The following is a 17,220-nucleotide window of genomic DNA, read 5'->3' on the forward strand; positions in this document are numbered from 1 at the left end:
GTTACTTACTTACTTACTTACACTTGTCGAGTGTAAATTGAGTTTGAAAACATTTTTAAATGTTTCTGCATTACAGTTTGTACGATATTGAATATTTAAACGCTTGACATTTTGGGGGCGGGGCTTGTCAATTACTCGTGGTTTTTGTTGTTGTTGTTGTTGTTGACTGTTTGCAAGAGGGCTCATTCCTATAGGGGTTACTTTATACATTAGTAATATGATAGTGTGATTGTGAGGTTAAGCAGTGCGGAAAATGGACGGATGTCATGACGCGGCGCAGGTGTCGCCCCCTGTTGACCGCTTGAAGGAAGAGAGGACGAGGACTTTTTGCAAACTTCTCACCAGCTACTCGTGTCCCATTTAAGCATTCCGATAATTACATATATCTGTATCTCATGATAATAAACGTGTGAATGACTAAACTGGGGCTATTCCCGCAGGGAGTGCAGGAAGGGGACCGGGGCGAGGCGCGGGGGGGGGGGGGGGTTGCGTGAGACGTCATGAGTCCATTTCACACACACCTCCATGTCAGTCTCCACAGAGAAAGAGAGAGAGAGAGGGAGAAAGGGGAGGGAGGGAGGGGACGCGAGAGCAGCACTCTCGCAAGCCACAGTCTCGCCACGTTCACGCCGATGGAGAGCGGGACGTAGACGGAACCCACAAACCCAGAGCATTATCCCCCCCACCCCCACCCCAGCCCTACCCCCCACCCCACCAGCCCGAACTATCACGAGACGAGGAGGAGGAAGAATCGCGGATTTGGGTTTCCTTTCCGAGCTTCCCCACGTTGTCGCCGTCGTCTCCCGCTGGACTGTCGTTGCCGGATTTAAAAGAAGCAAAGAGACAAAAACAAAAACCAACACACACAAAAAAAAAAAAAACAAACAAAAAAAAGAAAAGACGGGGCTCACTTTTGCCGAAGAGACGCTCGAGAGGAAGATGAGTTTGAAAGTGATGGCGACAATGCCGTTAAGGTAAGGAGAGTGCGGGCGCGGGTGTGGGGGTGTGTGTGTGTGTGGGGGGGGGGGGGGGGGTTGGCGAGGGCGACAGCCGGGCTGCCGCAGTGATTTCAGGTGCGCTCAGCTGTCACCCGCAAAACACGCTTCGACCCCCCCCCCCCCCGCCACCACGTTCATTGACTCTGTTGCAGATGTCTAAAAGTCTTAAAAAAAAAAGAAAGGCATAACCTTTGAACTTCAGGAGTGTTTGTTTACCTTTTAGTGTCTCCGAAATTAATCATTCACAATTCCACGGTCAGCGACGCAGAGCTGGACTTTTCGTGACCTCAAAAGTGTCGTCTTTTTACGCGTTTGCGGATCGAAACGTCAAATATTCCGCGATCGGGGGGAAGTGGGGATCGTACTTTGAAGAGGGGGGTCAAACGTCAACGCTTACCGACTATTTCCGACGACTTGGCAAATCTCCCGAGATGTCGGCCGTTATTCTTAGCGAGCGGGCGCCCGTCTATTTTAAGTCAGTCGTCATTTCAAACGGAGTTCAGCGGCAGAAGTGGTCCCGAGGCCAAAGTGGGATGTGCACACTTCTGGGTCCACTAGTGGGCGCTAATGTGGGAGTTGAAGGATTGTCATAAAAATAAAAAAAATAATATATATATATATATATATATTACCCCCCTACCCCACCAAAAAAAAAGAAAAGAATCAATGTTTATGAAGAGCTGGTGATCTCCTTTAGTGTCTGGAGAGAACGAAAGGAATGTTGGAGCAAAGTTTTATGTCTTTCAGATGTCATTTTTTTTTTTTGTTATTATCATTCTTTAAATGTGCCGTTACACATGTGGTTTAAATGTTAAGCCCGCAGACGACGCAGCGGTTTTGCAAATGAAACCACCCCCCCCCCTCATCCTTCTCCGAAATTTCCCGTTGTCATGATTCAAAAAACAAAAACAAACAAAAAAAAAAAAAACAATCATTCAGAACTTGGATATGAACCACTTTTGTGGGCGTGACGTCATGTGGCCCAGCGCAATAAAGCGAGTTCTCTGACGTCATATTTGGACGGGTTCCCTTGCCTGACCTCATAAATTGGCCACCTTTCAATGAAATGTTTTTTTATGCTGACCGCCGTCACGCTTATTTGAAATTATTATTTTAAAAAATGATTTAATGTATAATTTCTTTTTATTTAAATTTATGATTATTTCATTTTATTATTATTTCGCTTATCATTTCAGGCTTGTTTTTTGTTATTTTTTTCATTGTAGTATTTTGTTTTGTTCATTTATAAAGATTTTTTGTAGATAAAAAGATGCATTTAAAGATACCCATTTTTCATGTGACGGTGGCTTTAAAAAAACATTTTGGGATATCAGGTGTGGTTATTTTGGTTTTAAATTGTAGTTATTTTGTTGCTTCATTGTTTTGTTGGATTTTAATTTATTTTGATCAAGACCAATATTCGAGACTTTTTTTTTTTAAATTTTGTACTTTATTTTATTTATTTAAAAAAAAATCTGGAGATACAATATATGGTTGACATAAGACAGTGATGCTTTTTTTTTCCATGCAGAAGCTGAGTTCTGAATCAAGCCCATTTGTGTATTTTATGTCTTTCATCTCATTAAATGTATTATAATATTTTGTTCCTTGGACACACCGATAATTTTAGTAAAAGCTCAGATCTCAGTCAAGTTCCTCCGCACTAAATTCTTCCTGCCATGTGGCACAATATCGTTAAACATTGCTAAATATATTTTTTTTTAAAAAGCACAAATGCTAATTACTGACTAGCTTCCAGAACAATCGGTTAAAAAACAAAAACAAATCACGGCCGCTCCCTCCCGTAACCTGCAAGAAGGTTGGCGGGTTTTACGCCCGGATGAAACGCGCACGTCGTTTTTTTTTTTTCGTCTGCAAGCGCGCGCCGCGCTGCGAGCCTGATGGCGCTTTGATTTCGCACAAGAGCGAGTCGCAGGGCGGCATAACGAAGCCGTCACCACTCCCCCCCCCCCCCACCCTCGCTCGACTCCCTTATTTACTCGGCGAGCGTTTCCTCCGGTGACCTCGACTCTCGCGTAAGCCAGCTTCAAGGGTGGCTCGCTTGATAGAAACCGCTGCTGCAGGGCAGTCCGTAGCCGGGAACGCTAGCATGCTAGCCCCCCATTTTAGATTTTTCTCCAAGTCGCCAAGGGGTTGGAGGAGTCACCCCCCCCCCCCCACCATATCAGTTCCTCCTCCTAAAGCTTGCGATTGGCTCAGGTCTCAAACGTGACATACTTGTCCAAATATGTTAGCTTGTCTGCGCTTATCGAAGGTTCCGGTTCATAGTTGCACTTTTCGACACTAAAACAAACGTTGATTTCAGCTTTTATCATTTTTATCACGTTTTTTTGACTTTTATAAATAACAATGATGTCAGTTTTTGAGAACATACTCGGTGTACCCTATGAGACTTTTGTCAAAGGTGCGTGGACAGCCGTTGAGCAAATGTTATGGCTCCTGGTCTTCCGGGAGGGTCTCGCAGCTGCCCGCCGGGGTTTCGGCTTTTCAGCGCCCACGGCCAGCTGTTCGACGGTTTTGTCGCAAAATAAAACTCGGAGGAATCCCGAAGCACGGCAGCGTGAATTGTTCTTGATTCGTCTTCATCCGCCAGCTCCAAATTTTGCGCCGCCGTGCCGCCGGGAGACCGTGTAACGCAAACAATGTTCGCGCCACTCAATCTGCAATTATAGCGCGCCGCTTTGAAGAAGCCAGGCGGAACTAAAATGACTTTTTGTGTCCGGTATAATGGCCGCCATTTGGAAGCCAGCATGCGGCAGCGAGGAGGAGGAGAAAGACGGGGGCGCGGGTTGGGGGGGTGGGGGGGGAATCCGGTCACCTCTGTTTCAGGTCACCTAACGCGATCACTCTTGGAACAGAATCTATACCATGTCCCAAAAAAAACGAAAAAAAAAATGAACAGAATTGTGGATTTTGTACCCAAAAAAAAGTTGCTGCGAGGTCTGTGGGTGTTTGAAGAACTCGACTGGGCCATACACTCATAGCTCAGAAAAAAAAAATCATTTGTAAGAAAATATATTAATTTTTCCCAAAGAAAACCAAAGTCAAACGTGAAATATACCAATTGAGCAGAGAATTAGTCGCTACTTCGCCAAGGCAACGCGGAGACAAGCCGACGTTAGCCACGCTAGTTGGCTGCCTCGATAGCGAGTCTGTTATATTTATATAGTTTTGCAAATCTTCGACACAGTTGTATCTGCAAAAGTCCATTTCAAGACAACCTTGTACAAATATAGCAACTTTACATTGAATTTGTCGGACTGGTCGGGTGCCGCGCTTGTAAACCGTTAGCCTGATTAACCCATTCAAATAGTATCACTTAAAAATGTGTTTTCTAAATGTTTTTTTTTCTGATCTGTGTAGATCATTAATCAGCAAACTCATCCAAACAGGCCCTCGAAGGCCATCATCAATTATGTAGACTTTGGCTGCATTTAGGGTTAGGGTTGGGGCAGTCTGGTCCCAGGAATTTCATACGTTTGAGGCAGTCCAGAAACTGTATTGGGAAAGAAATAAGCGGCTAATAGATGTTAGCTTCATTTGTAGCTTTCCTTTCGGCTTGTCCCATTAGGGGTCGCCACAGCGCGTCATCTTCGATGAATGCATATTTGTTTGGAACAGTTTTATGTAGACCTTGGCTGGGTTTAGGGTTAGGGTTGGGGCAGTCTGGTCCCTGGAATTTCATATGATTGAGGCAGTCCAGAAACTCTGTGTTGGGAAAGAAATGAGCGGCTAATAGATGTTAGCTTCATTTGTAGTTTTCCTTTCGGCTTGTCCCGTTAGGGTTCACCACAGCGTGTCATCTTCGATGAACGCATATTTGTTTGGAACAGTTTTACGCCGGAGGCCCTCCCTGATGCAACCACTCTGCATCTAGCCGAGGAGAGAAGCTCACAGGATCCGGTATTCCCAGGCGGTCTCCCATCCTCGTACTAACCAGGGCCAAGCCCGCTTAGCTTCTGACGAAATCGGGCATTCTCAGGGTAGCCTGGCCGTAAGCGTTGAATTGGATTGCCGCTCTGTATCAACTATAAAGTAGCTCGTGCCGCGTCTAATGTAAGATGTGAATGTTTACGGGGTGACATGCTTTCTCCTGGGTCATTTATATTTTAGGGGGCCTTTCGTTGGGTTGCACCACACCAGGACACGACACCGGTTTCCATTTAGCGCTCAACCCCCCAACAAGCATATTTATAGTATGCCCCGTGTGTCGTCTTTCAATTATTTCGCATTTTTGCAACGAACTATATTTAGATCCTCGTTTTCTACCGACTGCAACGGTTAAAGATAGCCCGGCTTTTTTAGATCGTGCAGTAGTGTTACTCCTCGAAAAAGGTATTTTCTGAGGTCGTGTCATGTGAAAGCACAGTTGGCCTCCGCCCAGCGGTATTCCGCGCAGACTTTCCGAGCGCCGACCCCCGGCAAAACATTCCGCGAGCGCCACGGTAACGGGACACCGGTAGGTCGGGCCAAAGGGAAATGGAGACTTTGGACGTGGGATTCGAAATGAAAGTTATGCGGAGACCCGAGGCAGCACATAACTTGGGGGTAAGGTAGCGGACCGACATGAGGACTGTGCGCGGAAAGTGATACGTGGAAGTCGGGGGAGGAATTTGGTGACAATTTGCAACTTTGGACCGTAGTGGTTTTCGTTCTTTCGCGTGAAATGACGTGGCGGGCCTTGAGTTTGACACCTGCGGGTTGAACGGTTTGACATTGACACGATCGTCGAAAAACGTCACCCGCAAAACGTGCGGGAAACGACGCCAACGGGGCCACGATTCCCGGAGCAGGTTTGGATTTGTGAGAATTGGATCCTCGAGTTCTGGATTGGATGCTTTGGCTGCAAGTCAAAGGGAGGATTTTTTTTTTTTTTTTTTTTAGTGTGACAAGACAAACTTGTTAATGGCATTCATATTTGATGGCTGGCCTCGGGCGCGGAAACACCAAGCGGGAGTCAATTGCCTCGGCGTATTTTCAAATATGAACCCCTAATGCAAAGTATTATGTATCGCGTCGTAAACGCGCCTCGAGCTTTGTCATTGTGCCCTTCCTCTTTTTTTTTTTTTTTTTTTCCCCGTGAGCAATTCTTCAAAGTTTGTCGGGAAAACAAAGCAGGAAGGAAACAACAACACCCCCCTCCACCCCCCCCCGTCTCATCCCGTCTTCAAAATCCTCCGCACTCATTTGGAAAACCCTCCTGACCGTCCATTGTGACGAGCTAAGCCGGCGGCCATGTTGTCGCCTCGCTGCCAGCCTCCGTCGGACCGGAGCAGGGAATTAACCGCCACAGTCCCGCAATACAGCCATGCTAATGTTAGCGTTAGTACCCCCCCCCCCCACACACACACACACCGTTATCAGCCATCTGCGGCAACCGCATGACGCCACAGCGACCGTGGCATCATCGGCGACACACACACCCGCAGGAATCCGAGCCAAGAGACGGAAAAGATCGTCAAGTTCCCAGCGGGCGTCGTTACGCGTTTGGAGTTGTTTGTCAAGCCGTGGCGCAAAGTGCGTATTTTGAGCAATTAAGGATGAAAGGTTGGCTGATGATTTGCGGTCAGGAACTCAGATGAAAGAGCGTTACATATTTTTTTTTTAGACCCTCGTATTTACACGAAAACCCAATCGACTATCAATCGGAATTTATTGGTAAACGTGAAAGCTGCACGCACGTGTCGCGTTATTAGTTTTAGGGAAAGTCACCAAAACGCTAATGTTTTACCATTTAGCATCGCTAATATGTCTGCCGGGACATTTTCGTAGCTGCTTATGCTCACGAGGGTCCGCGGGTCAGCTGTCGTCGGGCGGGAGGCGGCGTAGACGCTGAAACCGGTGGCCGGCCGATCGATCGCAAGGCGCATAGAAACTAACAACCAGTTGCGCTCACAATCAAACCTACGGGCAATTTCGTGTCTCCAGTGAATGCATTTTTTTGGGGGGGATGTGGGAGGAAACTGAGGGGGGCCCGGAGAACACCCACGCACGCGGGTCCCGAGATTTGTTCCCCACTCCTAAGAACTGCAAGGCCAACAGTTGCTCCACCGCGCCCGGGCCCTTGAAATTATTTTATTTTCTCATCATTCTTTTCCGGCGATGAGCCTGACGGCTTAGCCCACAATCTAAAACAAACGTTTCGGCTTCCGTCAAGGTAATTTCTGACGTCGTTAAATCCACTGCGTTCAAAAAGAAATAAATAAATTGGAATTTTTTTTTTTTCTTTTTCCGACAAATCTACGGCATCTCAGCCAAAAACTCGACGGGGAGAGACGATTATCTTCGGAAATTAGCTCACTCGTTTAAAGCTGGATGCAGATGCCACCGTTCAATGGGAGCCTATTATTCCAAACGACTCTCATTAAGGCGTCGTGAAAATAAAGCAAGCTGGGGGAAGCGCCGAAATAAAATCTTTAGAGCGGCTGTGCGGAACCCGGTAACGGCGGCGAGCGACGCCGTCTTCATTAACGGCGCTGACGTCAGGAAGCGGAGCGGCAAGCGAGCGAGCGGCTGAAAAGAAAATTGTATGCAGCTGATTTGGCCCTCTTAAAACCTTTTAGTAGGTTATTGGGTGTTTGCGCGCCGCGCCGAGGACGCTAACAATACCGTCTGAGCTTAATGATGGAGTCTATTAAAATACTTCGAGGGGAGCGTGAGTCAGGGCTGCTCTGTAATTTCTATATTTTAACCTAAGTGCGGCTCAGGAGCGCTTAGCATAGCTGATGAGTCAAATGTGGCCACTTGTTCTCACTGATCCAGACTTTTTGCCTTGTCCCATCCCGCTCGGTAGAAGTCTCATGACAGGCTCTTTGCAGAACGGCTAGATAATGCTTGTCTGGTTAGGGTTGGGGTTAGGGTTAGGCTGTGGAGGATGAACCCTCCCTCTCCCCTGGTTGTAGGCACTAGGGTTAGGGTTAGCGTGTTATCTTGTGCGTCCTCGAAGACCCACTGCCCTCATGTCCTCCCTCACCACATCCATCAACCTTTTTCTTTGGTCTTCCTCTCGCTCTTTTGCCTGGCAGTGTCACGACCCATCGGAATGGAGGTAGGACCCAAATGCAGGAGTACACGGGAGACGCAGAGGAAATTCGGGGGAAAACGTTTATTGTTCCACGGTCGGGGATCGGGCAGGCAGTCAGGGGCAGCGGCGGTAGTCAGGACGTCGGGCAGAGAGAGCAGGTCAGCGGGGAGGCAGGAGTCGGTACCCGGGAGATCGATCAGAGCAGGCAGGAATATCAAAGGGGTCAGGCTTACGGGGTCGGTCGGAGAACACGCCGAGGTCGGTACACACGGGCCAATCAGCGCGACCGCGCGGGCACCTGCGCGGCCAGGGCTGGACCGGCAGGACCATGACAGTACCCCCCCCCCCCTCTAAGGCACGGCTCCATCCTCAGCACCCTTCTACCAACATACTCACTCACTCTCGCCTCTGAACACGTCCAAACCATCAAAGTCTGCTCTCGCTAACCTCGTCCCCAAAACGTCCAACTTTATCCATTGCCACTGCAAACAGGAAGGGGCTCCGCGCGGAACCCTGATGCAGTCCCACCTCCACCAACCGCACATCGCACTGCTGTTCTGCCACCCTCATACATGTCCTGAACTATTCTGACATATTTCTCTGCCACACTGGACTTGCGCATGCAGTACCACAGTTTCTCTCTTGGTACTCTGTCATGGGCTTTTTCTAGCTCCTTCTGTCCTTCTCTGGACTTTTCCACAAGCATCCTCAAGGCAAATACTGCATCTGTGGTACAGTTTCTCGGCATGAAACCATACCGTTGCTCGCAGATACTTACTTCCGCCCTGAGTCTAGCCTCCACTACTCTTTCCCAGAACTTCGTTGTGTGGCCCATAATCTTTATTCCTCTGTAGTTTCCACAGTTCTGAACATCACATTTGTTCTGAAAAATGGGGATTAGCACATTTTTTCCTCCATTCTTCCGGCATCTTCTCTCCCGCTAGTATCCTAATGAATAAGTTGGTCAAAATCCTCCACAGCCACCTCTCCAAATTGCTTCCGCGGCTAACGGTAACCAATTCAGGTCAGACAATCAGTCACTCAGTCAATACTTTCTCAACGTATCGATGCACAAATGGATTTCTGGTGCTAGCCGTGCAATATGTGAGGGAAATGTTTTTTTTTATGATTATTATTATTTTTGAGGGTGAAAGCATGCAATTAAGATAAGTAATGGTCCAATTCCCGCAAACAGACTTTGTCCATCCGAGCAATATGGGATTTAATGAAATCACACGGATAAAAATGGTTTGCTCAATGCTTTTGAGACGCGATTAAAAGTTTTTCAAATCAAAATACAAGCGCGCAAGCGGCGGTGCCACTTTTTTTTCACGGCGAATCCTCAAAACGATCGTCAAACTTTGGAACCTTGCTCAGCCCACCTTATAAAGACGAAGAGATTTTTAAGACACTGCATCTAATTTCGGATTTTCGCTGGCCGTTAGCGTTTTCGATAGTGACGGCCCTACTTCAGACCAAATCGTTCAACTTCCTGTTCGATTCCAAGTCGAGGTGCTTGGGACTTTTTTTGTGTACAGACTTTTGAGCTGAAATGGTGCTAGAGGGAGCTATTTGTGTGTGTAGAGGTGTGTGTAAGGGGGAGGGGGGGTTGTCTTTAATCAGTCCCACAACACAAGACGGAACTGTTAAGCATCTGGACCATGTGGAACTATTTCAAGTGTTTCACATCCAGGGAGCACGGTCGGCGAGGATAGCGATTAGGCGGGCTCTTGTCCATCCAGGGAAAAATGAATTCTCCCCCCCCCCCCCCCCCCCTCCGGGGTCTTCCCAACACAGGAGGTGGCCTTCAAATCAAATGGCTGTCAAACAGCGTTGAACCACATACTGCGACACGAGCTGTTTTTCAAGCGCGGCCCATTTTATTAGCACCGTATGATAACCTCTGTGGATTCATGTGCTGTTTGCCTACTGCCCCTCCCCCCTCCCCCCCAAACATCCACTATCCAGTGATGGAACGTTCGCATTAAAATTCCATCTCCCGCATCACTACATCTAGTACCGGCCAGGACGGCATCTATAAATTGCCGGCCATTATTTTCGATTAACCGCGCGCTGACACGGCGGACGGTCACATTTGAGCCCATTTCTAGCCGCCCGCCCACCCACCGCGGCATTTGGAGAATGATAACGTGGGCCGGCAAAACACAGGCGCGCAAGCCCGCCGCTGGGCCATCTCATTAATGGTGCGATAAAATAAGTGATCTGTCCCCCCACCCCCACCCACCCCTCGCCCCCCGGTGGTATCTCCATCTTTAGGAGCTCGAGAGCAGGGTCCGTGCGGGTGCTAAAGGTACACTGGCGGGGCAGTTAATCACTGGCATGTCCGCAAACTTCGAGTAAAGCATGATGAAAAATAATATGATTCATATTACATTCACCTCCGCCATTAGCAGAAGAGGCCCCTTACAAATTGATTTTGAAAAACACGAACTGCACGTGCGGCAGAGTGTCACTTCCGCTAACAACCCAGGCTAAACGTTGCGTCTTCCTGATGGACAAAGCTTGTCGATTAGTCGTAACGTTCTCTCGCGCTTGTACATAGAAACGGTGAAGAAAATAAGTATTTGAACACCCTGCTGTATTTCACGTTCTCCCCCTTCTGAAATTTTCATCGGCGGTGCATGTCCACCGTGAGAGAGATCATCTGAAAAGAAAAATCCAGAAATCACAATGTATGATTTTATTTTTATATGATTTGTGTGATACAGCTGCAAATAAGTATTTGAACACCTGTCTATCAGCTAGAATTCTGACCCTCAAGGACCTGTTAGTCCACCTTTAAAAGTCCACCTCCACTCCATGTATTATCCTGAATCAGATGCACCCGTGTGAGGTCGTTAGTGGCATAAAGACACCTGTCCACCCCATACAGTCAGGAAGACTCCAACTCGGAACATGACCAAGACCAAAGAGCAGTCCAAAGACACCAGAGACTAAATTGTACAACCCCACACAGCTGGAAAGGGCTACGGAGAACGGAGTTCCGTCCCAAGAACACCATCCCTACTGTGAAGCATGGGGGTGGTAGCATCATGCCTTGGGGGGGGTTTTCTGCACATGGGACAGGAAGACTGCACTGTTTTAAGGAGAGGATGACCGCGGTCATGTAATGTACGATTTTGGGGAACAACCTCTGACCTCTGACCTCTGACCCGATGCGCACAGAGAGGAAAACCAAGGAGTGGCTCCGTAAGAAGCATATCAAGGTTCTGGCGTGGCCTAGCCAGTCTCCAGACCTAAATCCAATAGAAAATCTTTGGAGCGAGTATTTCTCAACGGCAGCCCAGAAACCTGCCTGATCTAGAGAAGATCTGGTTGGAGGTGTGGGCCAAAATCCCTCATGCAGTTTGTGAAAACCTGATGACCAACTACATGAAACGTTTGACCTCTGTAATTGCAAACAAAGGCTACTGTACCAAATATTAACATTGGTTTTCTCAGGTGTTCAAATACTTATCGGCAGCTGTATCACACAGTGAAATCATAAAAAAAAAAAAATCATACAATGTGATTTCTGGATTTTTCTTTTTAGATTATCTCTCTCAGAGTGGAGATGCACCTCCGAGGAAAATTTCAGACCCCTCCATGTTTTCTAAGTGGGAAAACTTTGAATACAGCAGGGTGTTCAAATACTTATTTGCGTCAGTGTACTTGTACATACTGTCCTGTTGAAACTCAAAATTCACACACCCCTCCCCCATTCTTGTACCAGTGAAGTATTTTTTATTTTTTTTTTTTTATATTTCCAATGACTTTGTAATGGCCCAGAATTTTGCACTTGGACTGTTTTGGACTCGGACCTGGATGCAAATATTGTTTCCGACAGCTGACAACCGATTTGATTGGCCTACAAAAGTGAGTTCAAAAGGCAAAAGCACTCTGACTGCCCGCCTCTTGTTTTGACAGGAAACAAATTGTTCTGTCTGAGCAGGGACTCCTCTCAGGGCTTAATGAGTTTATTGGGAATCAATACCATTTCCGCCCCCCCCCCCCCACCCCCCACCCCATTGGGCCGGCACGCGACATGCCAGGGTTGTGGCCGCCGACTATGGTTCTTAAATGCTCCAATCGAGTGAATAGCTGGGACGGGATGCCTCGCTTTCATCTTTGTGAAAGCAAAAGCACAAACCGTGTCTCAATCAGGTCCTGTTCAGGGCGCAGGAGGGTTCGGTATTAGGATTTGAAACTTTATACAGTCTGGCTGCGTGAGCGACGACAAACTCAACCGGCAAACTCCAAATTTAGCCCGTCGGGTGTGGCGGTGTGAACTAAAGTTGAAAGGCAGACCCCAGGGCACTGTTCGGGATACCCGCTAGATCCGCAAGGGTACAAGTCTGCTGTTTGAATGACAAAAAAAATACTGTTGACCTGCGCGCCGCAGCTGTTTTCTTATACCATCTGATTTTTTTTTTGGGGGGGGGGGTAAAGTCAGACTACACCCTGGACTTGGCACTCGCAAATACTGCATTTTCTGGTATTCGAGCCCGCGCCAGCCGTGAAACTCAGCTATGTTACCTACAACAGCCGTTGCAGTGGTGGAGGACGAATTGAGAGTATGTTTCAATCCCCTTGAATCCAAGTATGACTCCGAATACTACACGCGGTTCTATGTGTCCAAAGGGTACAAAGTCGGACATTGTTTTCCCAACGACAAGCTGGGTCTCGGCAGGATCGGCGTCACGAGAAGAGGATTGGGGTTCCCAAAAGTGTTTTGTTTTGCAAAATTTCATTCATGGCCATTGAGTCAAGCAGCAGGGTGGGACCAGGGCGGATGCGGCTTCCCCAAATCCTACGCAGACCCCCACACGGCCTATTCAAGCTCAGACCCGAGGGTGCCGGAGGCTTCTGTTCTTGCCGAGCGTCCGAACAGTCAAATCAGTCTTGTGAAGAGTTTTATCCCCGTCGAGTTTGAGCCTTGTTACCCGAGAAAAAAAATCCAATCGGCTTCCAAGAAATGTGTGTGTATTTTTTTTATTTTTGATATTTTCGGCCATCTTGACAACAAAGCGGAGGGCGCGGAGTGTATTTGGCGACAGTGGGGTGGGGTGGGGTGGGGGGGGGGGGGGGGGGGCGGGTGCCAGGATCTAGTCGAGCATGCGAGCTCAATAAAGCACACGGTATTGATTAGCTATTTGCTAAGTTAGCCATTATTTGTTTTGGATGCAAGGGAAAGTTCTGTGGAAAATGATTTTTTTATTTTTTTTTTTGCTCTGCCATTCAGACTGAAATAAATGGCTTGACAGATCATCAATGACCACTGAGTATGATCGTAAATGGCCTGGTATTGATCATTTTTTTTAGGGAGGGGGTGGGGGGATCTGGTGAGCCAGTTATGCTTAAATCAGGTTCCGAGCACTCTCCTGGCCGAGTATTGGATTTGTGTCCGGCCTGCTATCAAACGTGAAAATAGGGATTTATTATTATTATTATTTTTTTCTTCCCCGAGTGATGCTTAGATGAGATTTCACGATATAAATGGAGACGGAAAAACGATATACATCACGCGGCTTCGTATTGCTCATGACTGTTGACATAATACCACCCCCCCCCCATGAAAAAAGGGCAGTTTGTTTACTGCCTTCTAAATAAATGGCCGAGGTCCCGCTGTCACTCACAGATGGCACTTCCTTTGGGGGGGGGGGGGGAGGCAGTGACTCGTTCTAATGTGCTGGCAAGGCGGCGGCCATTTTGCACAACCTCCGGAGGCGCTGATCGTCACAGAGAGGCGTGAGCGGCGTCTTGGCAGCGTGCGGGCCCCCGGGCTCCGAGGAGTAAGCGATAGCTCGAGTTGAAGTTCGTCACGCCAGATGCTTATCGCTGTTGACATCTGTCTACGACCGCCCCCCGCCCCCCAAGTGTGACCTTTATCTTTTTGCTCTGTTTCAGTTCTGGCCCGCACATCACTATTCATTAGGACTGTTGGGCTGAATAGTCCAAAACACTCCCACCCACTTAAAAAAAAAAACAAAAAAAAAAAAACACTTTGGATTAATTTGGCATTTGTTATGATTTTTCTTTCCCATTTTTTTTTTTTTTTTTTTTTGCTAAGCCCCAGTAAAGAGGTTCCAGCAATTTGTCGTTGCGCGCTTAACAAGCCGATCGACTCCCACGTCGTCTTTTGACGACTGAGTCATCCTCCCGGATCCGAATCAAGACTATTTGCTTCCGTTTGCCGCGTCGCTTTTGTGCGCCGTTTTTGCATAATGACGCCCGCCGTCGGACCTCCCTCGTGTTTGGACAAAGTTGTGTGCGTGTGTGCAACTGTGTGATGAATGAAGTTGGGGGGGGGGCATATGTTCCACCGATGAAAAAGCAGGACTGGAAGAGGTTGGGGTGGAGGCGGTTTGGGGGTCTAATTGGGTGTATTAGCCTCACTGGGCAATGGCCAGCTGGGAGCATCTGGGCTCATCTTTCGAACAGCATACAAACGCACAATTAGAAAAGATATCCAGCAGTACGATAGCGGAGTGGAGGTCAGGCATGACGGGGTCGTATGTGCAGCTATTTTGGTCTGGCGCATTCTCAGCCCCGCTCACCCCCCCCCCCCCCCCCTCCCTTGCGCGGTTCTGCATTCGGAGCCAACACCGAGACTGGGATAGCCACTCCCCACCGCCCTCGTTGACGCGGAGACCAATCGGATTTAGTAGCGGGGGGAAATCCAGAAAACGCTTCTGGATGCAGACTTTCGGTTTCGGGTCATCATTCGGTACAGTACGTGCACTGTAGGACTGGAACGGCGGGATATAGAAAGCTTACTAGTAACAATTGAATTATCGGGTCACAAGCCCAGAGGTCCGCAATACCAGAGGCTTGGCTGCGCTGTATTTGTTTACAGGGCAGCAGTTTTTGTCCCTGAGGGTATTGCATGTAGGGACCTTGTACTCTGTAAGTGTCCTACGGCAGAATTTTGTGTGCCTTCATACACCAGAGTCCTGGACCCTATTTTTGTGACTTTCCGTTATATATACACATCATACACTTGCTTCCACTCTTCTGGGAAGACTTCTCCACAAGATATCTGCGGGTGTCTGTCGGAACCGGTTTTGCGTCAGTCCTCGCAGAGTGCTTTGTTCCGCACCAGACTCCACCCGTGCCTCGGCGGACCGCGCTCTGGAACAGACGAGGGCCTTCCCCGAGCTTTTCCCCCCCACAATCTTGGCGGCGTTGCGATTGACCAAAAGAATTTGCAAAAAAATCAAGGCCAAACCTCGGAGGGGGAAAAAAACAAAAAAAAAACAAAACCGAAACGCTTCAATTCATGAAGTACAAGCCGTTATTTTCGAAATGTTTTGCAAAGGCACGCACCGAGCCCTTGTGACCTCAGTGCTCTTGTCGCATTGATCGGAACAAATGAAGTATAGAGTTGGAACGCTCGTTATTCCTCCCGTGTTGAGATCTCAAACACTGCGTATTGATTTGCTGGTTAGACCACGAAGAGGCACTGATTCCTTTGTGTTACCGCTACGCACGTGTCACTTAGGTCCCCCAAATATAGCGCCGTCAGACTTGAGTCTCGGAAAAGCTCCGCCGAGAGGGATCACGGGGGCCCAGCTGTTCGCAGTCGGGACTGCTTTTATTAGCCGCCGGTGCGCCGACCCCGCTGGGCCCGGCGAGGGGAAGAACGAGCGGGTGACGTGATGAGGAGTGCAAGGGCAGCGCGGGGGGCACCGATTTCCCAGCTGTTAGACTTCATGCTCTGGCCTCATGTCAACGACCAGCGCAGGCGCAGCAAAAACGTGACGACTGAAAATGATCAAGGAACGTACGGCGGGGTAATTCGCGAGCCTTTCTGTAACACCCCTACAAATCCTCTTCTTCTGCTTCCCCTTTTATTTCCCCCAACATCTCACAAAGCCTTTCACCCCTGTAGCGAAGCGCTTTACAAGAGAGCCGGTGGCGTCCTGAGACCGAAAACTGTATTTCGAGGTTTATATTGTTTTTACCTTTCATTACCGCTCTGGTTCCAAGCCAATACCGGCTGTCGTGACATTTACTGTGGAGGGGATGATGTCTTGCAAAATACGAGGGAAGGAACAATTGTACTTTGTACCAATTGTACCGGCGTTACTTGTGATACGCTTTACCGGTAAAGTGTTTCTGCACTCGTTACGCAGGACTCAAGTATGTATCGTAGTTGCGGGTGCCGCACGTACACTGGATAAAGACGTGAACGTCAACAGTGAAGTCCAAACAGAAGCGACCTGTGGTCTCCGGTCGCCGGCGTGACTAGACATTCACATCGGGTTTAATAAACAAGGTACCAATATGGAGTTTATTACTAAGTACTCGAGACCAGTGGCGCTGAGAGGCCTCAGACAAGTAATTAAAGTTCACACCGAGGCCCGACTCTAAAATATAGTCATTATCCCAGCAAAAAATACAACCTTTCCAGGTCACATCATTCTGTTTGCGGCAATAAAACAAGTTTATTCCTGTCCCGGGCCATCATTATAGTAGCCCCCGATCCGCTCGCCGGCATTTTATGGAGCGCGGAGCAATCGGGGGGCGACTGAGAGATTCCATAAAAACGCGGTATCACAATTGGCTCGACGCAAGATTACTCTGCGCGAGAGTGACAATTTTGGCCCCGGAACGCGTGCTTGATTATATTCCGAGGCGTGCGCGCGGGTCGTTTTTCATCATCCCGGTTTAACAAGCGCAGTCCCAAACAATGGCATCCAGTTTTTACGGCCCCCTTTAGAGCTAATCAGACACCTAGCGATGAAAAACGATAGTTTACATCAGCCCCTCCTTCCACGAGGTAGAGCTCGGAGGTCCTTGGGAAGGATGAAACCTGCCCGTTTGTCGTCCTCCCGCGCTCCGAAGGCGGACCGAATTTTATCTCCGTAATCTCGCCGGACGAAAATAGCGGCGTCGGCGGCGGCAGACGTTCAATCAATCAGCAAAACATCTCATGAATATATTTGCCGGGGACACGGAACGAGATTCCTCGGGCTGGCCGTAAGAAAGCCGCCGTGAACGTCGATAACGCTTTTAGCGCTCGGCTATTGCGCCGACAAAGAATGGACAAAGGAGAAGTGAGGCCGGGTCGGGCTCCCTTGACCTCTTTTGCCGCAAAGAAGCCGTAACGCAACCGAGCAGAGCAGCACAACAATTGTTCGCCGCGCTGCTCCATTTGCAGGCGGAAAATGACTA

The 17,220-nt window shown here is 48.5% G+C and overlaps 1 protein-coding gene across 21 annotated transcripts in view; it reads left to right on the forward strand.

Annotated features, from left to right (window-relative positions):
* LOC133494346 (receptor-type tyrosine-protein phosphatase delta) overlaps positions 1-17,220 on the forward strand; it is a 238,634-nt gene that overhangs the window by 142,062 nt on the left and 79,352 nt on the right. The window contains exon 1 of one of the 21 annotated variants that reach the window (XM_061808080.1): positions 731-974. The exons of the other annotated variants lie outside the window; for them this stretch is intronic. The gene's annotated coding sequence lies outside the window, so the exon portion shown is untranslated. Of the gene's footprint in view, positions 1-730; positions 975-17,220 lie in introns of those variants that run through there. 21 annotated transcript variants of the gene reach the window in all.

Source organism: Syngnathoides biaculeatus, chromosome 21 (genome assembly GCF_019802595.1).
Source record: "Syngnathoides biaculeatus isolate LvHL_M chromosome 21, ASM1980259v1, whole genome shotgun sequence".
Classification (NCBI taxonomy): Eukaryota; Metazoa; Chordata; class Actinopteri; order Syngnathiformes; family Syngnathidae; genus Syngnathoides; species Syngnathoides biaculeatus.